Source organism: Lissotriton helveticus, chromosome 5_1, assembly GCF_964261635.1.
Source record: "Lissotriton helveticus chromosome 5_1, aLisHel1.1, whole genome shotgun sequence".
Lineage (NCBI taxonomy): Eukaryota > Metazoa > Chordata > Amphibia > Caudata > Salamandridae > Lissotriton > Lissotriton helveticus.
In genome coordinates, this window is record NC_136065.1 from 456,788,298 (window position 1) to 456,814,109 (window position 25,812).

Sequence of the window (25,812 nt, forward strand, 5' to 3'; positions counted from 1 at the left end):
CTTACGAGTGGGGTACTACTGCGGCCCTCAATGTTTCAATCCTCTAAAGATGTAGAACACTAATTATTTTGTTGTAGTCATTGCCGCTGTTGCCAATTCTTTGTCCCCCCCGAGGTTCTCTTCTCCTACCTCTACCTTCCCCCTCGCAAACTATTGTTAAGTCTTGTGTATGCATGCGTCTGAAATCCTAGCCACAAACGGGGTCAGACTGGGGCAGAAAATAGGTCTGGGCACCCAAATAAAAGTGGCCCCTACTAATGAATCAGAAAACTAAAATTGTGGCCCATATTTGCACATTGAGTCAGTTTAATTTTTTTAAAGACACACTTCATATGTATTTTGCAATATATGGAAACCTGCGTGGATTTGAACTTGCTGGTGGCAATATTTTTTAAATATCTGTAAAATCAACAGTAAAAAAACAGCCCAGCAAACCATCAAACAGGCCCACAAACAGTGAAAAAATAGAGCACTAACTGACCCGTCAGGAAAGCCCACCATGCACTGCTTGATTCCCTATAGGGCAGTTTGACCCTGGCCACAGATGGGAGTGAGGAGATCCCTTCATGTTCACCCCCTCTAGGCCAGCCAATTGTATCTGTCCTTCTGAAGCTTGAGAGGAGCCACCAGGGCTTTAATTGACCCGGGTCCTGCCGGTGCTCAGCACCAGCAATTCTAAATAGCAGGTGCTGAGACAAGTCCCTATCAGGCTCTCCATTTTTGCCCTCACTATCAGGATGAACAATATAAATCTTAATTCTGCAGCAGTACGACCCTTCACAGACTTTGATGTAACATGAAAGAGACTCATTATAATACTTTTACAGTCTCATCATTTCAGAACGGAAGCATTTTCAACACTATATACACCAAAGCCATAGTTGGTGCTTATTTATCTTACACAACTAATGAGCATTGACAAAGCCAATACTCCTGACTTGTTGTAGGTGTCATGTTACTTGTTGTATTATATGTCCTGATGCAGTGACAGAAGCAGCAAAATACCAGTCAGGCAGCCCACAAGGCACAGCAAAGATGTTTAGCTTAGGAGTTTTTAAGCCACACCCATAAGTACATCAACCACGCCCCTTTGAGAGACCCCCCCCCCCCCCCAAGTTTTTTCATCGCACTTAAAGCTCTGGGAGCAACACTTGAATAAGGACTGTGATCAAGGATGTGTCCGAAGCTGCACACCCTAAATAAAGAGATAGGCTCATGGACCTTTCCACCGCATCCTGTGTCCTACTCTCTGCCAGCAAAGTCAGGATCCAGAAACAGCATCTGATTGGTGAGACGTCACATTGTTTTCAATCCACAATCTGACAGTGACTGTTCCCATGGCTGGTTGAATAATGTGGCACACATGAAGGAAATGCACTTTGTATCAAATTTCTTCCTCTTCAAGTTTGGGTCTAACTTGAAGCTGAATGGACATTGAGTTGAAGGCAGACTCCCATTGTAATAGATATAAGCTCACTCATTTGGTTTATCAACTGTTCACTTGAAAGAGGCTGGACTACAGCAACGCCCTCTACGATTGAACCAAGGCCAAACTCCAGAAAAGACTTCAACGCATACAGAACGCCTCGCAACGCCTCATCCTCGACATCCCCCGCCAAATCCACATCAATGCCCACCTGAGAGACCTGCTCTGGCTCCCTGTCAACAAGAAGATCACCTTCAAGCTCCTCACCCACGCCCACAAAGCACTCCACGACGCCGGACCAACATACCTCAACAAACGACTCACCTTCTACACCCTGAACCGCCAGCTTTGCTCCGCTGACCTCGCCCTCTCCACCGTTCCATGCATCCACATAATGACCACAGGCGGCAGATTATTCTCCCACCTCGCCGCCAAGACGCGGAGCACCCTCCCCATCTACCTGCGACAGACACGAGACCTGCTGACCTTCAGGAGACTTCTCAAGACCTGGCTGTTTGAGCAGTAGCAGCACCCCCCTCGCCCCCCACTTAGCGCCTTGAGACCCTCACGGTTGAGTAGTGCGCTCTACAAATATTTGATTGATTGATTTACATACCTGTGTGGATGAAGGCTGGGACCAGAGACAGGAATCCTGGGTGTCTTCCCTTGAGAGGCAGGGAATATGCATCTCGTGAATGAGATTTCACTGCCGCAAACTGAACAGTAGGAAGAAGATTGCCAGATTCATGCAGAGAATTTGATAAGCCAATCAACTCGGTGCATTGCGAGCAGGTCAGTCAGATTCTGATGAGACTAGAGGCCTGAGAAGTTGCCAAGCTTTTTCTGGGATCTGCTGAGTAATGCGGACCCCGGAGTAAGGGCCCTTGTGACATAGGCCACTGCAATACCTGCAATCACCCTTGAGTAATACTGGCAATCACTCATGACAAGCGCTAAAACATACATGAGGGCCGGTATGCCTGAATCACTGCTGAACGTGCAGTCAACACAGAACAATTCTGTCCTTGCAGTGAGGGCACACGTTACTCTACACTACATCATTGCATGTTGCATCAACCCAAGGGATGTTGGCACTGGACCCATAATCCTCTGCACTTCATTGTTGCACCTGCAACCTCCCCTTAGTGTCATTCATCTCTCTCTGAAGGGCAGAGAGTTTGCCCCCTTACCACAGTATCATCCTGCTCCCCCTGTTGCATGACACCACATGTGATGCCCCTCAATTGATGTAGCTAAAAATCCCTAACTGATGTCTCTCTAGAGTGGGCCAGGATGGAAAAAAGACTAACCAGTGGCAAAAAGGACCTCGGGATGGCACAATGCCAAAACCCAGACTGCCAACCCAAGGAATGGAGTAAGATTTCGAACAGTGTGACTGTGCTGCACTAGCTCAACACTACGCTTTGGCTATAGATTTAGGCAACATTTAAAAAATGTGTTCTTGCCTTCAACACATGCAGCCCATTGCAGATATAGTCGCAGAGGAAATGCGATACCTAATAATAGTGATTAATGGATTCCTGAAGTAACTGGACATGTTTTCCTTAATATAAATAAAGTTGTATTCTCGTTTCTAAAGAACAACACTTCTTGAGTATTCTATTTATTGTAAGAGATACTTGTGCTAAGTGAACCAGATTTTTTATCCCCACCCTCCAAGATAGAACCTTAATTGTGTGACCTTGCCTCTGTCCGCGCAAAATGTATAGGCCAAAGACAGGTACTTGGCAGTTCAGCGAACTTGCAATAAAATCTAGAATGTTTTTGTTTACATTTTTTAAATTAGTTTAATTAAATAGACCATAGTGTAATAGTGACACGCATATACAGATCATAAATTATGAGCACTATATATACAGTAATTTGCTTTAAAAAAGTACACAAATGTAATAAATAGATTGAAATATAGGTTAAAAAGGAGAAATACCCAGATACCTATAAGTTACAGATTAAAAGTGATATCAATATATATCTCATATGACATGCACCCACAAGAATTCAAGCATATTCCAACTACTATATTTTTTACACATATCTCGGGTCTACTAATATCTAGAATGCTGCTGGTCAGTTGAGCAGGAATTCCAGCACACATTCCAGCACTCCAAGAAGTGTGCTTCGCATTGAATGTGTCAGATGTTAGGTTCTCTGAGGTCTCCATCTACTCACACAAGTGTTTCAGATAAGCATCCATGTGCCTACCCTCCATAATCTGCCTTCATCTCCTTATTTGTTCAATTTCTTACCCCATGAGGGGAGGCATCAGCCTCCTAGATCAGTAACCCCTAATTATGTCTATGACAATTCAAACTTTTCATTTAAAGACCCTTTAGTTTGTCACACACTTTGCTTGGACTGTAAAGTGCACCTGTGCCTGTTCGGTTTGGTGCCTTCTCTCTGTCAACCAACCCGAGGTGGGTTCATAGCAGTTTCATCGACACTATTTATTTATTTATTTATATCCTTATATAGCGCTAGAATCGACACCCAAAGGGGTATCTCTGCGCTTAAACAGCACATGAAGGTGGTGTGGGACCCTGTGGGCTATTAGGTACAGAAAAGAGTGGTTTTTAGCAGCTTCCTAAATTGTAGGTGGTCTGCACACTGTCTCAGAGGTAAGGGCAGTTCATTCCAGTAGTGAGGACCAAGAGGAGAGAGAGCCCTACCTCCCAGTCTTGCTCTTCTTACTCGTGGTACCTCCATCATATGTTTAGTGCTCGAACAGAGAGATCTCAGGGGAGTGTAAGGCTTGAATTTCCCAGATAGATATGAGGGGCCTGAGCAATACAATGCCTTATGAATGGTGCAGCAGATTTTGAACTTGACCCTTTGGCGGATGGGAAGCCAGTGTAGTTTCATCAGGAGAGGACGGGAGGGAGTTCTCGGGGGAACGTTAAGGACCATTCGAGCTGCCGAGTTCTGAACCACCTGCAATCTGTCCAGCGAGGCTTCATTGGCAGAGACTAACAGGCCCTTACAATAGTCCAGGCGACTTAATATAAGTAGTGAGCACAATAGAGACCGCTCCCAGCTATAGACCAAATTAAAATTTACAGTGAGGTGCCTAGTGATAATGAGGCATCTCACAAAAAGTGATAGACTGGCATCACACACCACCAGGTGTCATGCTTCATCATCTGCCAGTCCTCGCCCTCCAGAAACCGCGTTTGGTGGAGGGCGGGCATGCACCTGGAGACAGGGATGCACTTCTAAGTGAGTGGGGGCCCAAAGAGTGAGAATTAAAAGGCCATCACAGTACACCCATAAATCCTTTATTCAAAAGGGAGTCTGTGTGGGATTAAAATGGAAAGTGCGGTGAGTGAGGATCCTATCATCCCGTCACCGCTGTGAAATTATTTTAAGAGGTAGGTCAACATGTTTCTGCCAGTTTTCCCTGTGGGTACGTGGCTTTCATCAGGACCAGAATTAAAGGGGCTCCAATCTTACCAAATGTTGTTGGCAGTACCACTGTGTGGGTGTGATTACTAATCACTCTCCACTGGCTGCATCCATTAACCTATGACAAGAATATAAAGAATATTATTGATAACTCGTGATCAGTAAGATTTGTGATAAATAAAATTTGGTCTCAGGATTCATGAATATATTCATCCACATTCTAAATTAATACTGTGGATTACAATTCAATAATGAAAAAAACAGTAATCAGTAATTATGCTGAAAACTGGACTGACTTACATTTATTTATTTATTTTTTATTTTGAAAGTTTTATATAGCGCGAACAAGATCTTTGCAGATAACAGAGCGCTTTACACAGGCAGGTGGAAGATCATCAAGTTCATGTACATAGCAAAAATATTACGTATAGTACAGGTATGAGGTAGCAAGGCATAGTTGGAGCGTATGACAACAAAACGCTGTAAATATACAGAGGTAGAGAAAAAGGATCTAAGCACTTTAGACTAATATAAGTCAAAAACACACCTGCAAAGGAATATATAGGTTATATCATAATAAAATACTGGAATACTGTTCGCAATGTAAGTCAAACGCATTGTTCAGGTGTATTTAGCCATAAGGATACTTTTGACTTCTTTCTTAAAAAGAAGGGAGGAGGAGATGAGCCTCGTTTCAGGAGGAAGTGCGTTCCAGATCCTGGGCGCCATTCCAGAGAACGAGCGTTTGTAAGTTTTTTCCTTCCGGAATCTTCGCAATTTCAGCAGAAGATTGTTTGTGCTCCTGGTAGTTCTGGACCCGCCGGAAATTGTCAACTTATGAGTGAGGTAGCTGGGTGATTTCAGGTGAATAGCCTTGTGCGTCATGCAGGCAATTTTCAGCTGTATTCTGGCTTCAAGGGGCAGCCAGTTCAAGGATTTGAAGTCAGGGGAGATATGCGAGTGTTTTTTTGATCCAGTGATGAGTCTTGCTGCTGCATTTAGTGACGCTCTGAGGGGTGCAGTTGTCGTTAGGGGGAGTCCGCAGAGGGCCACGCTGCCGTAGTCTATGTGAGGAATGACTAGAGCTTGTACTGCTGTTTGGAAGTCTTTTGCTGGAAGGAAGGGTTTCAGTTTCCTCAAGGTATTTATTTGGAAGTTCGCCCCCTTAGTAGCCTTGCTGATATGCTGCTGCATGTTGAGGTTGGTGTCAAGTGTTATGCCTAAGGATTTTGCTGAGTCCACGATGGTCGGTTGGACATTGAGTGCTGTTAGGTGCTTAAGCCATGTTTGTGCGGAGGATATTTTCGAGGGAGGTGAGATTAGGAGGAACTCAGTCTTCATAGCATTGAGTTTGAGGTGGTTATCGGCCAGCCAGGATTGGGTGCTTCTGATCGTTGAGTTCAGACTCAGGATGTCTTTGGGGGAATGTAACTTGAGATATATTTGAGTGTCATCAGCGTACATGTGAAAGTGTACATTGGATGTTTGTAGCAGGGTGGTGAGAGGCTCCATAACTAGGTTGAACAAAGTAGGGGATAGGCAGGATCCTTGAGGGACACCTAACGATACCGGTACTGGGGAAGACATCAGGTTTTTGCTCTTGAATTTTTGAGACCTGTTGTGTAGGAAGGAAGTGAACCAGCGAAGCACAGTCCCAGAGAAGCCCATTCTTGTCTTTAGGAGATCGAGTATGTCATATGTCTTACCCTTCGAGAAGGACGACTTGCCCCATGGGAGGGGGGGAGTTTTCAGAAAGTCCCCGCAGTCACACTATGCTAAAGAAAGAAGACGGTGTATGATATATACAGATCTAAAATGTATCTGAACAGTCAAATTGCCATTGTCTACTATCGAGCCATTAAAAAAGCAATATTTCAAGACTCACTGGTAAAAGGAACAGTTTCCGTGCGATCACCTACAGCATGCATCACTCCACCTCCCCGGCGATGCAATGATTCCGCAGTGGGCGGTTTTTATAGTCACGCCCCAAGTCTGCGAAATCATTTAAAGAGCCGCAGCTGATGGTAAAAAGGTTACAGATGAATGTGCGCGTGTTGGTGACGTCGGGTTTCCTCTGTCTGCAAGAGAGCCCTCTTGGGGGCCGACCTCATTGGTACACATGCCTGGGCAGGGGCGTAAATCAAGTCCCACCAATAGGGAGACTCTGTCACATAGAGCTAGCACCTAACGATGTCCGGTGTCCCACGGTAGTATGCCTGGCATGCCTGATTGTGCATGCTCATAGCGCGTGATTGGTTAAAAGTGGCCGCGTGACATGAAACTTGCACGCTGTATACGGTATTGTAACCATGTTGATCGGGATACAATGTAGCTCGTATGGTATTGGCTAGAAAAACAACGTGGTATATCACACGTAGTTTAACTCACGCGTTCTATTTATAAGAGCTAGTAATCAGGTGTTATTTGTAAAAACTAGTTATCGGGTGGCTATTGGAGATCTATATATCCTCCCCTTGGAATTTTGCTAACATGGGATGTGTGGTAATTATGTACGTTCTTTTTCATGTTTTTGGTTAGCGAGGGCACAATAGGGGTAGGTACAATATGTACAGGAGGATGAGTTTTACCAATACTCGGTGTTCCTTTGTTCGTGGTTGGTACAGAACCTTTACAGATCGAATTATTAACAGTTTTTCCTTTTGGTGAAACCAAAGGGGTCGCAGAAAAAGTATAAACTGGGCTCACAGTGTGGTCAAATACTTTTGGAACACTCTTCATAGTGGTTTGGCTGGCGTTGGATTTTATCTTCGAAGATACGGAGGGGATGGGGGCATGTAAGCTACTAGTAACTACATCAGAACACTGTAGCTTATTGCCACATGAATTTAAGCTTAAGCTACACAGAGTAATAATACTTTTCTCTACCTCTAGGAGTTGGTTTTCAATACAGGATAACCTGACTTCCAGAGGCCTTAAAAGTTTCTTTAGTGTCTCCCATACAGTTTTCACAAAATCCTCCTTACCACCCTCCAAGTCCACCAGGGGTGTAGTAGACTTCTCATCCATTGGAGCAAGGTGCACATCTACATTAACTGCATTCAACGCTTCAATCTCGTCACCACTTTTAGGCAACTCCTTAGTGGAAAAGGTCTGTTGAAACATACCATTTGAGCCCCCCCTGTGGTTTAGACCATGCTGTAAAACACTGTCTTTTTGCCACTTTGGCCTTTTTCCTCACATACGCTGACTTTGACTGACGTTTTCTCTTTTGTGTTAACATTGCCTTAGTGGCGCACATAGTACTCTTGGACTCATTGTTGTCTTTATGTTCATTGTCCTTCGACGGTATATCCACCTTAGGAGAGGTTACAGGTGGATTACTTTTAAGTGTTTCTTGGGTAAGGTCAAGTGTAACATCGACTGGAGGTAAGGTTTCTTCAGGGACAGAATGTACTTCAGCCGATATAATAATGGGTTTGGTACCAACAGGACGCTCAGGAGTTTTAGCTAAGGCAATACTGCCTAAAGAAGATTTTTTGCCCAAACCTAGATCTGAAGATAGTCTTCTAGCTGCTTCCAGCTCCAAGGACACTCTAAGCTGGAGTTTGTTAATCTCAATGTCAATGTTTGTGTTGGTCCTTGTTATAAAATCATCCAGAGTTCCTGTGCCTTTTTTAGCATTTTTTGCCCTGTATCGGGTTTCGCGCACAGACATCGTTCACGAAAAGACCCTAATCAGGGATATGCAAAGGATACTATTACCTGACACCAAGTAGTGGTACCTCCGGCCAAAAGGGGTGGCCCGGTCCGGTCTTGCTCGGTCTGTAACTGGCTAGAACGGGCCCGCCCTTGTCCCGGGCTTCTCCCGCGCGCTCCCGCGCAGCGGGTCTTGTCGCTTGTTTTTGAATGGAGGTTGTGAGAGGGGCGGAGTGTGCAGGGAGAGTGGCCCAGGTGCTTCCAATTGGGTCTGGCGGGCGCTCCTGGGACTTGGAGTCCTGCGCCCGCACTCGCTCGCAGCCCTGCACGCGTTCCCACTGTCCCTACCTCAGAGGGAGGTCGCTGTCCTTCGGGTGCTGTCTTTGCCCAGGTAAGCCCCCAAACGAAGCGGGACCCGCGAAGCGGGTTCCGCGAGCAGTGGCTCTGAAGTCCGGTTACAAAGGTCTGAAGCGCTGTGCCTCGGAGCAAATAGTAAAAAGTGACACGGCAGGTATCCAAGGGTAGGGAGGCTTTAACGATGAAGGAGAAGAAAGGTGGGGCGGAGCGTGCAGGGAGAGCGGCCCAGGTGCTTCCAATTGGGTCTGGCGGGCACTCCTGGGACGCAAGTCTCTTTGTAATTGTACTAACTGGGGTCCCTGAGCTAGATAACCAACACGAGGAAACATTTTTGTCCTTGAAAAACAAGGTGATTTACTGGCTAAATGAAAACAAGCCTATTCCGAACCACATAAAAAGTAGAATCCTCATGGTAAGAAGGGTGCCTTGGATTGGTCCTATAAACAAAACCATTATGGGTGACTGTATTGTTGTTTCATTCGAGGGCTCTCACACTGCCCAACATATATGCACACGGATCACCTATGCAGGTACATCCTCCATTGAAGCAAGGCCTCTAACTTTTTTTTATCCTCCACTGAGGCATACTAACTATGGAGGAAATTGGACCACGATTAATCACCATTCTATGCGTAGCACTGAATTGGGTAGACAGGGCGCCAACAATGCGTGGAATGGAATTCCTACCTATAATAGGTTTAGTTGTCTGGATGGAGTTGATTGACTCCCAATCCAGACAAGTTGTTCTATTAATTCCCAAGGCATCGACCATCTAGCCGGTGATGAAAGTACTTTCTCTAAATCTGCTAATTTCAAGGTAATGAGGCCAGTGGGAGAGGGAGGTAAAGATCGACAAAATAACAGGGATGTCCCAGACAAACAACATATAATTGTAGTAAGTACGAGGAATTCTGGGCATAAATCAGGTGGTTCGGTTGATGGAGCTATCAATGGTGTAGTGGGTCTGCTTTCTGGCTTAGATCCGCACTCTGAAGATGCCCCATTACAAGATATAATGACAGGACCAGAGTCCTCTATATTAGTCACTGCAAATCCAATTTGTATAGGTAAAGGGGTAAAACCATCTCTGCTTTTAACTTCTTGGAATATAGCGGGGGTAAATAAAAATCTGAGGGACCCATAGGGGGCGGAATATATTGATTCTTGTGATTTTTGTCTCCTACAAGAAACCTGGGCAATAGATATACCACATAGAATAGGATACAAAACTTTTGGTATCGGGGCTGTTCAGTCAAATAGGGGTAGACCCTCGGGGGGTCTCATCATATGGGTCAAAGTCACATTGAAGATTAAGATCAAACCTATTGAATCAGGCTCACTGGACATTCTGGCTCTGAAACTCACAAATATAAAAGGGGAAGATTGTTATTTAATCAATGTCTATAACAGACCTTCCGTACACTCCAAAAACTCCCCCACCATTGAACTTTTGGACAGTCTTTTTAGAAGGGTGGTCGGTGATGTTGCAGTAATCATGGGAGGTGATATCAACTGTAATTTTGAACCCGTCTTGGGGCTTGTCGATGTCCTTGAGGAGGAAGACCATGCAAACAACATTCCTCAGCTTGAGAGTACAAACTTTGTCAATTGTTCGGCATTGGTCGTACAATTGGTAAGACTAACGGTCGACCATAATCTCAGGGCATGTAATGGTCGTTTTCCCACAGACCTCTCAAAATGCCCCACCTTTGTAAGGTCCGATATTACAAGCAATTTGGATTTTATATTTGTTTCATTGAGTATTTGGCATTATATGATGGATTTTGTGGTGGCCAATAGGGGTGAAAGTGATCACTACCCATTGGAATTGTTGGTTGATGGTATTTTGTTCAGTGAACCCCCTTTTCCATCTGCAATTGAGGTTTCTAATTCCATCTCATGTGATGTGCTCCACGTTAGCAACAATAGACGTGTACTGAAATGGTCATATGTACTTGAACATGGAAATACACTGGCAAATGTATACTCACTCTTTGACTCAATTTTTGGGTCCTTAGACGATTATTCTCTTTCACCCAACTGTTATGATAAATTCATTGCATTACACCATACATTTTTCAAAAAGCTAAAAATATGTTTGACAAAAATGCCAAAGAAAAAGCATCAAAATGTGAGGATGGGGTGTCATGGTAAATTATGGTATGATCACTCATGTAGATCAGCCAAGAGGGAGCTACTGTTTGCAATAAAAAACAAAACGAAGGATGATGTTAAAGTAGCCAGGGAAACTTATAAGTTTATCCAAAATACATCAAAAAAGACATGGGAGGAGTCGATCTGGGCAGAGATGCTGGCCGCGGCTAAAGTGAAGGACAATGTTGGGTTTTGGAGGCTAGTGGCCAATGGGTCATGCAGGCAGAGTTGTGAAGGATGTCTTTTTAGACGAGTTGACTTGGGTGACGCACTTTACATCTCTTTACAAAAAATACGACAACGGGTCTGATGACACTCCTTGGTCCCCTCCACCAATTGAGTGCCCTGTTGTGAAAGGAAGGATTTGCCACCGTCGAAGGGAAGGACTTACCAGCAGCTTGCAGAACCCGCTCCCTGCGGGTCCCGCTTCGCCGAGGCTGCCCATCCAATTGTTGGCCCCTGCTGGGTGAGTGTGTGAGTGACAGGGCTGCGAGCGCTGGGACCGAGACTCGCTCTCCCAGGAGTCCCGGCTACCCCGAGGCCAAGTCACCTGGCCCGCTCTCCCTGACCGCCCCGCCCAGCAGAACAGCTGAAAAGGATTCCGCCTGTTTAGCAAACCGGGACGCCACACTGACTTCTGCCCTGTTGTGAAAGGAAGGATTTGCCACCGTCGAAGGGAAGGACTTACCAGCAGCTTGCGGAACCCGCTCCCTGCGGGTCCCGCTTCGCCGAGGCTGCCCATCCAATTGTTGGCCCCTGCTGGGTGAGTGTGTGAGTGACAGGGCTGCGAGCGCTGGGACCGGGACTCGCTCTCCCAGGAGTCCCGGCTACCCCGAGGCCAAGTCACCTGGCCCGCTCTCCCTGACCGCCCCGCCCAGCAGAACAGCTGAAAAGGATTCCGCCTGTTTAGCAAACCGGGACGCCACACTGACTTCTGCCCTGTTGTGAAAGGAAGGATTTGCCACCGTCGAAGGGAAGGACTTACCAGCAGCTTGCGGAACCCGCTCCCTGCGGGTCCCGCTTCGCCGAGGCTGCCCATCCAATTGTTGGCCCCTGCTGGGTGAGTGTGTGAGTGACAGGGCTGCGAGCGCTGGGACCGGGACTCGCTCTCCCAGGAGTCCCGGCTACCCCGAGGCCAAGTCACCTGGCCCGCTCTCCCTGACCGCCCCGCCCAGCAGAACAGCTGAAAAGGATTCCGCCTGTTTAGCAAACCGGGACGCCACAATGACTTCTGCCCTGTTGTGAAAGGAAGGATTTGCCACCGTCGAAGGGAAGGACTTACCAGCAGCTTGCGGAACCCGCTCCCTGCGGGTCCCGCTTCGCCGAGGCTGCCCATCCAATTGTTGGCCCCTGCTGGGTGAGTGTGTGAGTGACAGGGCTGCGAGCGCTGGGACCGGGACTCGCTCTCCCAGGAGTCCCGGCTACCCCAAGGCCAAGTCACCTGGCCCGCTCTCCCTGACCGCCCCGCCCAGCAGAACAGCTGAAAAGGATTCCGCCTGTTTAGCAAACCGGGACGCCACACTGACTTCTGCCCTGTTGTGAAAGGAAGGATTTGCCACCGTCGAAGGGAAGGACTTACCAGCAGCTTGCGGAACCCGCTCCCTGCGGGTCCCGCTTCGCCGAGGCTGCCCATCCAATTGTTGGCCCCTGCTGGGTGAGTGTGTGAGTGACAGGGCTGCGAGCGCTGGGACCGGGACTCGCTCTCCCAGGAGTCCCGGCTACCCCGAGGCCAAGTCACCTGGCCCGCTCTCCCTGACCGCCCCGCCCAGCAGAACAGCTGAAAAGGATTCCGCCTGTTTAGCAAACCGGGACGCCACACTGACTTCTGCCCTGTTGTGAAAGGAAGGATTTGCCACCGTCGAAGGGAAGGACTTACCAGCAGCTTGCAGAACCCGCTCCCTGCGGGTCCCGCTTCGCTGAGGCTGCCCATCCAATTGTTGGCCCCTGCTGGGTGAGTGTGTGAGTGACAGGGCTGCGAGCGCTGGGACCGGGACTCGCTCTCCCAGGAGTCCCGGCTACCCCGAGGCCAAGTCACCTGGTCCGCTCTCCCTGACCGCCCCGCCCAGCAGAACAGCTGAAAAGGATTCCACCTGTTTAGCAAACCGGGACGCCACACTGACTTCTGCCCTGTTGTGAAAGGAAGGATTTGCCACCGTCGAAGGGAAGGACTTACCAGCAGCTTGCGGAACCCGCTCCCTGCGGGTCCCGCTTCGCCGAGGCTGCCCATCCAATTGTTGGCCCCTGCTGGGTGAGTGTGTGAGTGACAGGGCTGCGAGCGCTGGGACCGGGACTCGCTCTCCCAGGAGCCCCGGCTACCCCGAGGCCAAGTCACCTGGCCCGCTCTCCCTGACCGCCCCTCCCTTTTACTGACGCCTATAAGAAGCGGCGCACATCGCTGCGCGGGAGCGTGCGGGAGCGCCCGGGGCTAAGCCCGGGCAAAGGGCGGGCCCTCTGTGGCCCTCAGAGGCACGATAAGGCCAGGCTAGGCCACCCCTCTGACACCTATCATTTGGACTTCAAGGTACTGTGCCCATTTTGATTTAATACTGAAAATAACCTACAGACTCATTGGTTTGCCATCCCGTTGCTGGTGTATGATTGTTATTACCAGCATATTGTTCAGGTAATATCTACTGATCCCATTTGAGTTACGCTTGGATAGGTTGTCTAAGTCACAGCTCTAATTATGGGGAAAAAACTGGTTCCTGCCCCTGTAGAGTCAGTGAACACTTTAGATTCTTATCTTGTGCAAGTGGTCAGTAGTATAAACAATAAGAGAAGGCAATCCCTTGGATTGAGTCAATCACCCATTCTATCTACAGAAAGTCCTTCCACAAGCGCACTAAGTACAGCGACTCCTGATTCACCGTTAGAAAATCCGCCGTTAAACCTGGCAGACTCTAATCTTCAAGTCAACGGCACTGAGGGCGCTCCAGACTCTGACTCTCCAATAGATAGAATAGATCTAATAGATTTATCAGATAACGCTATCATCAATCCAAACCACCAGATAGCCGCTTCGGGCGAAGATCTACAACCCCCGCAGCCTGCCACACGGGCCGTTAGAGCTTGTAGAAGACTCCCAGTAAAGAGGGGGGGAAAACAATTAGGCAGGAAAAAGCCTGCCACCCCACCCCCTAGGCGGGCGGGGAAATATGTAGATCCCGACACTGACATTGAGTCAATACGCATTTCTGATGACGATCTTTTTAATAGGATCCAAGACATGATAGACATCAAAATCAGGACTATTATTAAACCCCTGATCGGGAAACTTGATAAATTAACATCCGAGGTTAAAAAGCTGGGTGGGGTACATAGCAAACTGGTTGATGAGGTAGAGAATTTATCCTCCCTCGTGACAAATCTAACACCCACGGATGTGGAGGCTACCCCAACTGTAAGCAATTTACAGACCATCCAACAAGGGCTTGTGCTTCCGCCAACATCACCCTCATTACCTGTTCCTGGGCAAGATGTAGAAGTTGGAGATTCCCACAACAGTACTACTGGTGCTACAGTGGTAACACACCAAGAGGATGTTTCAGCCCAATTTATATTGGAAGCTTCACCCGTAGTACTGGTGTTGGCAAATGTCCCTGTTCTATCAAAAAATAAAACAGAATCCAGTCAGGGTCTAAAAGACAAAGCGTTACATTGGCTCACTAATAATATGCACATGGCACAACAAGGGCTCGATAAATTGGCAGGGGATATTGTTATGACCAGGAGGGTATCTTGGATTGGCAGCAAGCCAAAAAAGTTTATAGGGGATTGTGTTATCTTAAACTTTGCCAATGCCGAGGTCCTCCCAGATATCCTGAGTAATGTTTTTCCACCCCAACGTCGCAGTGGTTCTATAATTCCCCTTACTCTTAAGTTTTTCTATGATGAGACTCAGTTTGCAACATTAACTAACATCCCCAGTCATAAAAGAAACATTAACACGAGTAGCTGGGGAGGGGTTACTAGATCTCGACATCTTAATGACTGGTTTCAACCAATAGCATATCGGGAGCCAGGAAGACTTAACCACCTGAGTGAGCTAAACAATAGGCCTGTCCTTGCACAAGAGCAAAGAACAAACGGATGGGGCTTCGACCTTTTGGGTCGCGAACATAGTGTTCGGGGCAATAGGCCCACACATTGGTTGAGGAACGATCAGTTTTTAATACGCCCAAATACTCCACAACCTATGTGGAACTCAGCTCTATATGGACAGGGCCAGGCACCCACTCCCTTTGAGTGGGGCTTTGCGTCAGGAAATAGGTTTGGCCCTTTATCTGATTTAAACACCTGTGATTGACTTGAACCAGGAGCCGATCAAGAAAGGGTGGCGCTGAATAACCCAATATCAGAATGTGGTGGTCTTAATATTGTAGAGCATTTTAGTAATCGTGTTCCCAATGTAGCACTAGAATCTCAAGTTCCAATTAATTTCGCCCAGCAATTGGTTCCATCTGGGACTGTGGCCTGTGCTAAAACGAGTACGTTGGGAGAGGACACACAGAGTCTTTGTCGAGTGGAAACCAGTGAGGGACCATTACTGCAACTAACAGTTGAATGTGATTCAGAGGGTATAAACGAATTAAGGTCACCTTCTGACTCTTGTAAGATCATTAGCTGGAATGTGGCAGGTTTAACTGCAAAACGCCAGGATCATGCCTGGATGAGCTTCGTGTCAAAGTATCACATCATCGCCTTGCAAGAAACCTGGGACACATCCAACAATCTCTGGTGGGATGGGTTCACCTGCTTTACTAAACCTGCAGTCCCAAGCAGGGCGGGTAGAGCAAAAGGTGGAATGGTGATTTTGTTTTCCTTAGATCTGATAGGAAGTTATAGGCAGATTAGCTCTGACTCTGATAACATCCTAATGGTCGAAAGGGTGATCAATAAAACAAGTAGGACACTATATGTTAACTTTTATAATTCTGGGAACAGTGACTATAGTGGGCGCAATATAGCCAGTCTGGACAGTATTTTAAATACAGTATTACAGAATATCGAGTTAGTTTTTGAGTTAATTTTATTAGGCGATTTTAATATTCATTTATGTAATTTAGCCTGTAAGGGAAGAGGAGCGAATGAGGTAGACGACGCGGCCTTACAGGGACCTCACTTTGAACACTCCACAGAGGGGCAGGAGCTAGAAGATTTATTGGCCAATTATGACCTATATGAACCTGATTGCGGCCTGAGAATGCCAACTTTTACTGGTGCCCAAAATGGCACAGTTATTGATTATATTTTTATCTCATCTGGGATCCTAAATCGTACTATGGCCTATCACACAGTCGCAACACACTACAGCAACCACAACCCAGTACTACTTGAAGTGGCCTGGGGCGCCCACATGGGGGCGCCGCCAAAAATCGCAAAACCGGCACATCCCCTGAGGACCACTGACCAAGATAGACAATTGAAGTGGGCCAAAGTGATCCCGGAAAATTTTTATGAAAAATGCTTCCCTAAAATTAAAGACCAGGTGGAGCTCTGTAAAAACCCGGGCACTGAAGGTAAAAACATAGTAGCAGCTTTTGAGGCAATATGCAATCAGGTTTCTAAGGATCTTTTAGCCAAACCCACCCAGGGAGCACAAGGACATAAGCGATGGTTTGATTCTGCATGCACGAAAGCCCACAGAGAACTGTTGGTGGCCCTAAAAACTGTCCCAAGGGATAAAGATGACATTTCGAGACTAAGGAAAATTTATAAGGCAGCCATAAAATTTCGTAAAGATACCATCAAACGTGACACATGGGATATTTCCTTTCAGCGGCAGTGCTGAAGGACAGTAGGAGATTTTGGGAGATTATCAAACAGCCCCTATTTTTTGAAGATAGTAATGCTCCCATGGACTGCGTGATTACAGATGAAAAATGGCTGTCCTTTTTCAAAAATGTCTATGGGGACGACGACGAGGGAATCAAAAAAGGTTTATCGCCCATTATGGCTGTATGTCCCATCATCTTTAACCCCCAAGAAGTTGAAAAAGCTCTTCTGGCTACCACCAAACATAAGGCATCTGGCCCTGATGGAGTCCCGGACGACTTTTTTATGTACTCACCTAAACTGTGGGCCGAGGTTATGTCAAATGTATTCAATGCAGTTAATGGTAATCCAGCACCCGCCTCGTGGGCTATATCTACCATTGTCCCCATTTTTAAAAACAAAGGTCAGCGGGACGACCCCGCTTTTTATAGGCCCATATCCCTCTTGGACTCAACTATAAAAATCCTGGGCAGAGTCCTTCTATCTAGATTGAGGGAGAACATTGAGGGTTGTGGCGGGCTGTCTGACCTGCAATATGGTTTTAGGGAGAGAAAAGGGACCATTGAACAATGTATTAATCTGCATCTGCTCATCTCTAAGTATACGGTGGCCAAGGAGGGCTCAGTGTTCCTGGCATTTATGGACCTCTCCTCGGCCTACGACCTTGTCAACAGGTCAAAATTATGGTCAATCCTGATGGAGATGGGCATTGACGAAGCCTTGGTTACGTTCATGGCCACTTTGCATCAGGAGCTCTTTGCAGCTGTCCGAGTGTCAAACAATGGCAGGTGTACCCCACTGTTTAAATCTCTAAAAGGGGTACGGCAAGGCTGTATTTTAGCCCCCACGCTTTTTACCATCTATATTAACGGCCTGGGGGCACACCTGCGAGGCCAGGACGCGGACGTTCCACGTGCAGGAGATGTCCATATCCCGGCACTCCTGTACGCGGATGACGCCGTGTTGATTGCCCGCACTGGTGTAGGACTTCAGCGTCTTTTGGACGCCTTTGGCTCCTTCATGGGCAATTTGGACCTTAAGGTTAATGTTGCCAAATCACATACGATGGTAATGGGGCGTGAATGTACCAAAAAAAGACATAAATCATTCTTTTGCAGAGGGGTCCCGGTCTCTAAGGTAACCACATTCCCCTACTTGGGTGTACTGTTTGACCAGAAAGGAACGTGGGGGCCACAGATAAGAGCAAAGAGGCTGGCGGTCATTAGATCTTCCTCAGCGCTCTTGGGTTTTGCTGGTAAGCTGGGAGCCAGGCCCATGGAAGCCCTTTTAAAAATCTATAAGTGTAAGCCAGTGGCCATTGCACTATATGGATCTCCTTTGTGGGGGTACGTAAATCTTGACCCCATTCAGAGAGCTGAAAATAGATTTATCAGATCTCTTCTCTCTGTTCCCCAGTCAACCCCAACTTATTCCATCCACAAAGAGGTGGGCTTACCCTACCTGTCAGATTTATTGAGTTTAGCGCCCCTGACCCTGTGGCTGAAAATGTGGTTGAATGAAGACCTTCCTTTGAACCACACAATATTGAAGGACGTCCTATCACTTGACAAACATAGCAGTATCCCGTGGCTGGCCTATTTAATTAAATCATTCACTGAATTGGGTCGCCCAGAACTCTTTTTAAACCCAGAAAAAATCAGGGCTCAGGATATAGGCAATATAAAAAAGTCATTCAGGGAAAGGAAGGAAGCGCGTCGCGAGGAAGTTGAACTGCTGAAGCCAGCAGCTAGGGCACACAACCTTCTGGTGAGTGCACCCTCCCTCGCACCGTACCTTAGTTTTGTCACATTCCCTTATCACAGGTTTTTATTAACTAAGTTTAGGTTTAACCTGCTTCATTTTTATTTAGGTTCTTACAAGCACTGGCAGAAGCCAGATTTAGCCCCTCAGTTGTGATCACTTTTCTGTGCAGGACACAATGCACTTTGTCATGTTTTGTAGCCTGTATCATGAGCAGAGGAAAAAATATTTGCTCCCCATCCTGAAAGAAGCGGGATTTACACAGGTGCGTCCCGCGCTGCTCTATTTACAGCTCCTGACAAATCCACGCACAACTTTTTGTATTGCTAATTTTTTAGTGGCCGCTGCGAGGGTAAAAGCGGGTAGCCAAATTTCGCCTTAAAAATTTTACTTTTGTGTTGTTGTGTTTCTTTTTTGGATATGAATTGTAATAGGTTTTTCTTTAATCTTGTATATAGTATTTATAATGTCCATCTAGATTGATGCTTTTAAGATATGTAGGGCTATGTATGTATGTATGCATTCTTCTCATGCTTTTATTTGTTTTGTTTCTTTGTATGACTTGGAATAAGTCGAATAAAGATATTCTGACTGACTGACTGAGTGTATGAATTTCTCAATTGACGAGACAGAAAGGGCAATTGCCGAACTAAAAAGTAGCAAAGCCCCTGGCCCCGACAAAATACCAGGTGACCTGTACAAACATGAGGTCGAAGTTTGGGCTCCATACATAAACCATTTATTTATTGCTCTATCTAGCAAATGTGACTTTCCAGATAGTTGGCGTGCTGCGGAGGTCGTCCTAATATTTAAAAAGGGCAGCAGCTTTGTTCCTTCGAACTATAGACCGATTAGTTTGATGGACATCTTGCAAAAACTTTACTCTAAACACCTTCTGTTTCGGATGAATGATTGGCTTGAGGAAAAAGCTATTCTTACTAAATTACAAGCCGGTTTTAGGGGCAAGATCAGTACTATAGACCAGGTCTTTAGATTCTGCTGTATATACTGGAAGTATGTACTCATTAGGAAGGGTCGCCTGTATGTCGCCTTCGTAGATCTGAGGGCGGCATTTGACCTTGTCCCCCGTAACTTGCTCTGGAGGTCACTTAGAGAAGCTGGCTTACCCGGCTGTCTCCTGGCTCAAATAGTTCAGCTACATGATGGGAACCATGCTAACATCAGGTGGGGACCAAATGGGGAACTGACACGTGACATCCCCATAGAGCGTGGTGTACGCCAAGGATGTGTTTTGGCTCCCACCTTATTTTCACTTTTTGTTAACGATATCCCTGACCATTTGAACAGTTGTGCTAGTGATTCACCAAAACTTAATGGGGAGAGGGTGCCTGCGTTACTTTTCGCGGATGATACCATCTTGATATCCCAAACTAAGAAAGGTCTCCAGGCACTCTTGAACTCCTTTAGCACATACTGTGTGAAGAAAGGTCTAGAGATAAATGTCAATAAAACCAAATGTATGGCTCTAAATCCCCCCAGGCCAGATAGGGGGACCTTAAGTCTGGACGGCCAGGCCTTGGAAATAGTGGACAATTTTTCTTATCTGGGGGTAGTGTTAGACTCAAACCTAACCTGGAAAGATCAAATTGAGAAAAGCAAGATGTCCTACGCCCATAATGTTAGACCAATTATCAGTAAACTAAATACTTGCTCAAGCAAAAGCGTTACTCCTGCGCTTGAGCTTTTCAAGTTTAAAACCCAGTCTGCTGCCCTTTATGGGGCCGAGATATGGGGGCCATGGTCAAAGGACAGTTTTTTTGGACTGGATAACAAATTCATGAGATCAATCGTAAGGGTCCCCATCAGTACACCTCTGATTCCACTCCAAATGGATTTGAATCTCAAAAGAACTGATAATTATACAATTTTAAGACCACTAATGTTTTGGGTAAGACTATGGTCTACCCCTGAATTGATTGACTATAGGAAAGGCCTTCAGGAGATATTGGGTCTTGATTCTCTACATTCTGTTGTATGGCTCAAGCATATTAAAAAATGTTTTTTTATCCTGGGTCTATCACAGTTTTGGGAACGTCCAGAAGGGCTGTCGTTCAATGCAAAATCTATGGTGAAACAAGCGTTTTGGTCCCTCATCACCAATCGACTAGCAAATGGCAATAGTATCGGTTCCCTTACTCAAAACTTCTTAAGCTTCAAGGATGAGACTCTTTTCGAGGTATTCTTAGATAAGATAGAGCCTCCTCTTGCGAAGTCTCTATTTTTGAAGTTCAGGTATGGGAACCTTATGACAAACTTTAATGTTGAACGCTGGTCTAAGAGAAATCGGGATGGGGTTGACCTTACACAGGGGAAGTGTACAATGTGTTCAGGCTCCTATATGGAGGACGAGAGCCATATTCTTTTTTTCTGTCAAGCGTACGACAAAGCAAGAAAAAAGTGGATTAAACCCCTGTGCAACACCCTAGGAATAAGAACATGTTCCCTGGCATATAGGATTGCCAGAACTAATACCCTACAAATTGTCGTATTTAGCATTAGCAGATTTCTTCTCTCAGTTTATTTTGCTAGAAGGAAGTTCGGCCAACCATTCTGAGCAGTTAAACCATGTGTATATTTTTCTAAATAAATTGGTGCATGATTCCTTCCTTCGCTACTAGATGCAAATGGTGACAAAATGTAGTCCTTGTGTACACATGTATGTTTATTTTTTATTGAAGATGGTTTTAACAAACTTTGTAAATCATGGATATATTTTAATTTGTGTTAAGTAACATATGTGTAAAATGATATGTTGTGTGTTTTATATGTATCTTTTATGGCTGAATCAGTCGAAATAAAGATCGAATCGAGAAAAACTAGTTATCGGGTGGCGCTTCTATAAAGCCAACGTGTTTCGCACATAGTCCTAATCTAAAGGGACGGTGTAGTGATTTATATTATAACATCGCCCGGATTGGAGGTTTGTTCAAAAAGTGTATAAATTATTACCGGGACTAATAAACTCCACTTAATGTATTGGATATTTACCCATATAAATTCATGAGAGTAGATGGTAACTGGTACGATAAAAGGTAAAAGGAACTCATTACACCTCATACCCGGTACGTTTGTAGTGTGAGACTATTTAAGGTTTGAAGTTTTAAGTCCCCAATGATCAAGGATATTACAATTGGTATGTGTATAATGATCACAGGGGTCTGCCCAAGCTAGATGGAATGTAATTATCCTTAACCCTGAGCAAATAACCGACCATCTCTACACTGCTGGAACTAAGGTTTTTGGATACTGTCCTTCAGTTCATTTGAAGCCAAGGTATGTCATCGTTAAGGCCGTTTTTTGAGGTATTGAGTCTATATACCCATCGTTGTTCTCTTACGTGAAGGGCATGTGAGAGGTTGGTTTCTCTTTTCTGTAGTACTTCAAGTACTGTCCATTTTAAATCACATTCTGTGTGATTCATCTCAAGGAAGTGTCTGGTTAACTTGGTGTTGTCACAGCTGGCGGATACTCTACTTATTGAGATCCAACAGAGTGAAAATACCTTAAAAACAACTATAGACGTTAAAATCTTTAAGAAAAAACTGGAAGATATTAACAAGGATCACTCGGAATATAGTGAATTTTTAACACAATCTAAGATTACAAAACTCAGGAAAGATGTCCAGAAATTCAATAGAGTCAGCGAAATCATTTAAAGAGCCGCAGCTGATCGTAAAAAGGTTACAGCGGAATGTGCGCGTGTTGGTGACGTTGGGTTTCCTCTGTCTGCAAGAGAGCCCTCCTGGGGGCCGACCTCATTGGTACACATGCCTGGGCAGGGGCGTAAATCAAGTCCCACCAATAGGGAGACTCTGTCACATAGAGCTTGCACCTAGCGATGTCCGGTGTCCCACGGTAGTATGCCTGGCGTGCCTGATTGTGCATGCTCTTAGCGCGTGATTGGTTAAAAGTGGCCGCGTGACATGAAACGTGCACGCTGTATACGGTATTGTAACCATGGTGATCGGGATACAATGTAGCTCGTATGGTATTGGCTAGAAAAACCACGTAGTATATCACGGTAAACAACCTTTACAATGCAACTTTTACACCGCAGTGCCTTTACGACGCAACTTTTACAACGCAAACCATTTCAACGCATTGCGCTGGGGGGCGCTCTAGGATAGGGAATAGGTTTAATGTACTATCCAACACCTTCCCTACTATCCACGGGGACTGGAGTTGGAATAGTAAATTAAACAATTCACTATCCAGCGCCTAAAAGCACTATGCGTTGTAATGGTATGCGTTGTAAAAACCGCGTTGTAAAAGCATGCGATGTAAAAGCATGCGTTGTAATGTCATACATCAGGTATATCACACGTAGTTTAACTCACGCGTTCTATTTATAAGAGCTAGTAATCAGGTGTTATTTGTAAAAACTAGTTATCGGGTGGCGCTTCTATAAAGCCAACATGTTTCGCACATAGTCCTAATCTAAAGGGACGGTGTAGTGATGTGTATTATAACATCGCCCGATTGGAGGTTTGTTCAAAAAGTGTATAAATTATTACCGGGACTATTAAACTCCACTTAACGTATTGGATATTTACCCATATAAATTTATGAGAGTAGATGGTAACTGGTACGATAAAAGGTAAAAAGAACTCACTACACCTCATACCTGGTAACCTGGTACAATTGTAGTCTGAGACTATTTAAGGTTTGAAGTTTTAAGTCCCCAATGATCAAGGATATTACAATTGGTATGTGTATAATGATCACAGGGGTCTCCCCGAGCTAGATCGCATGTAATTATCCTTAACCCTGAGCAAATAACCAACCATCTCTACACTGCTGGAACTAAGGTTTTTGGATACGGTCCTTCAGTTCATTTGAAGCCAAGGTATGTCATCGTTAAGGCCGTTTTTTGAGGTATTGAGTCTATATACCCATCGTTGTTCTCTTACGTGAAGGGCATGTGAGAGGTTGGTTTCTCTTTTCTGTAGTACTTCAAGTACTGTCCATTTTAAATCACATTCTGTGTGATTCATCTCAAGGAAGTGTCTGGTTAACTTGGTGTTGTCACAGCTGGCGGATACTCTACTTATTGAGATCCAACAGAGTGAAAATACCTTAAAAACAACTATATACGTTAAAATCTTTAAGAAAAAACTGGAAGATATTAACAAGGATCACTCGGAATATAGTGAATTTTTAACACAATCTAAGATTACAAAACTCAGGAAAGATGTCCAGAAATTCAATAGAGATACAGTCTACCCGTACACCACTGACGAGTATTACGACAAAACACCTGAACCACAGATTACCAAGAGATACCCACGCGCCAGACCAACACCTCAGAATTGGTCTTTCAGCTCTGGGGATGACCGTAGCTCTGCTGGTAGCAGTGACGAAGGCGATGGGACAACATCATATCAGGGACAACAACCCAGACGATATCCGAACCAACCAATGTTTGCACCACCTATGAACCCGTATGGCTTCTGGCAACAACCATTTTATCCAGTAGGGTATGGCTTCCCACCAGGTCCCCAGCCTTTTTTAGCCAGGGGCAGGGGGAGAGGACGAGGAAGACAGAAGCGACGAAGAGGCCCCAAAGTACATTGGGAGGTTCCCGTGGAAGAAATCCCGGGAGCCGTAACAAGAAGCAGGGGCAAAGGCAACACTCCATCAACGAGCTGGATGTAACTAACATCGTGAATCTGAGCAAGCATCAGCTCTACAGTAGTGAGGAATCTATCTTACAGAAGGGACTGGGCTTTGTTCCAACTCCACAAAATGACCCGTTTGTTCTTCTCGCCGAACTGGCCCAATTCTTTTGCAAAGTTAAACTTAAAGCCTTTTTTGGGGATGCTGAAGGAGCCCAGGATAATGGACATACTAACCTTAGGAACAAGTCCTCTTTCTCTCCGACTACACAAAGTGTCCCATGCAATGTCCTCACGTTTGAACAAGCAGTCCTGACTGAAATTGGAAAAATCAATTTTCAGGATATGAAAGGATTCCAGAATTTAACCAAGGAGGAAAGATCAGCCCTACAGGATCTGAAACAGAATAAAGAAATTGTAATCAAACCGGCGGACAAAGGCGGTGCTACTGTTATTTTGGATACCGCCATGTATCAAGAGGAATGCTTGAGACCTATGTCTGATGGAACCAGCTATGAGATTTACCAGAGAGACCCCATTCCGAGCCTTCAGAATAGAATCAAGACAATTGTCCAGGAAGTGACAATAAATGACTGGATAACTAAAAACGAAGCAGACTTTCTTGTGAATAATGAGCCCAGGATGCCGAGATTTTACACTTTGCCAAAAATACATAAAAATAAGTTCCCACCACCTGGCAGATCAATTGTCTCTGGTATTGACTCTGTGTTAGAACCTTTGTCACAGTTTTGCGATTGGTTTCTTAGACCAATAGTTCAAACATAAAGATCTTACCTTCGAGATACAAAAGATGTTCTCTGCCACCGTCGATATATGGACATCAGCCATGATGAAGATATTTTCATTACTATGGACATAGAGGCACTTTATACAAGTATTCCTCAAAGACGTACACTGGAGGTGGTTGGACAAATACTTCTGGACCAGGAATGGAACTTCATTACACCACAGCATTTTGTGATGGAGTGCACAGAAATAGCGCTTACAGAGAACTATTTTGAATTTGATGACGTGAAATACCATCAAATACAAGGCACGTCGATGGGGAGCACCTTTGCTCCCAGTCTGGCGTGTCTTTACGTCCATCAATTCGAGGTAGACAATATCTTCACAGACGTCAATCCATTTTCCACTAAACTGAAAACCTGGAAAAGATTCATAGACGATGTTCTTATAGTATGGAATGGTACAATTTCGGAAGCACTTCTGTTTGTGGAGTGGGTCAATAACATCGATCCACATTTGAAATTTACTCACAAAACAGATACAAATCATGCAATTTTCTTGGATTTAGACATTGACCTTACCCCGGAAGGGATACGGACTAAAGTCCACAACAAACCAACAGACAAGAATAGTCTGCTACTATTTGAAAGTTATCACCCAAAATCTCCCTGTAGGACAGTTTCTGAGAATACAAAGGAACTGCTCGGAAATACCAGACTACGATACACAAGCAGCGGATCTAGAGAAAAAACTTTTGGCTAGACACTATCCAAAAAAACTGATCAATAAAGCCAAGAAACGAGCAAAAAATAACCATCGTGAATCACTTTTGGAAACTATACATAAGGAAAAAGCAGACAGACTTGTGTGTGTGACAAC

At 45.3% G+C, this 25,812-nt stretch overlaps 1 protein-coding gene across 1 annotated transcript in view; it reads right to left on the minus strand.

The window, feature by feature from the left end:
- Positions 1-25,812, minus strand: part of ARHGAP22 (Rho GTPase activating protein 22) — a 485,114-nt gene that overhangs the window by 236,986 nt on the left and 222,316 nt on the right. The window lies entirely within an intron of this gene.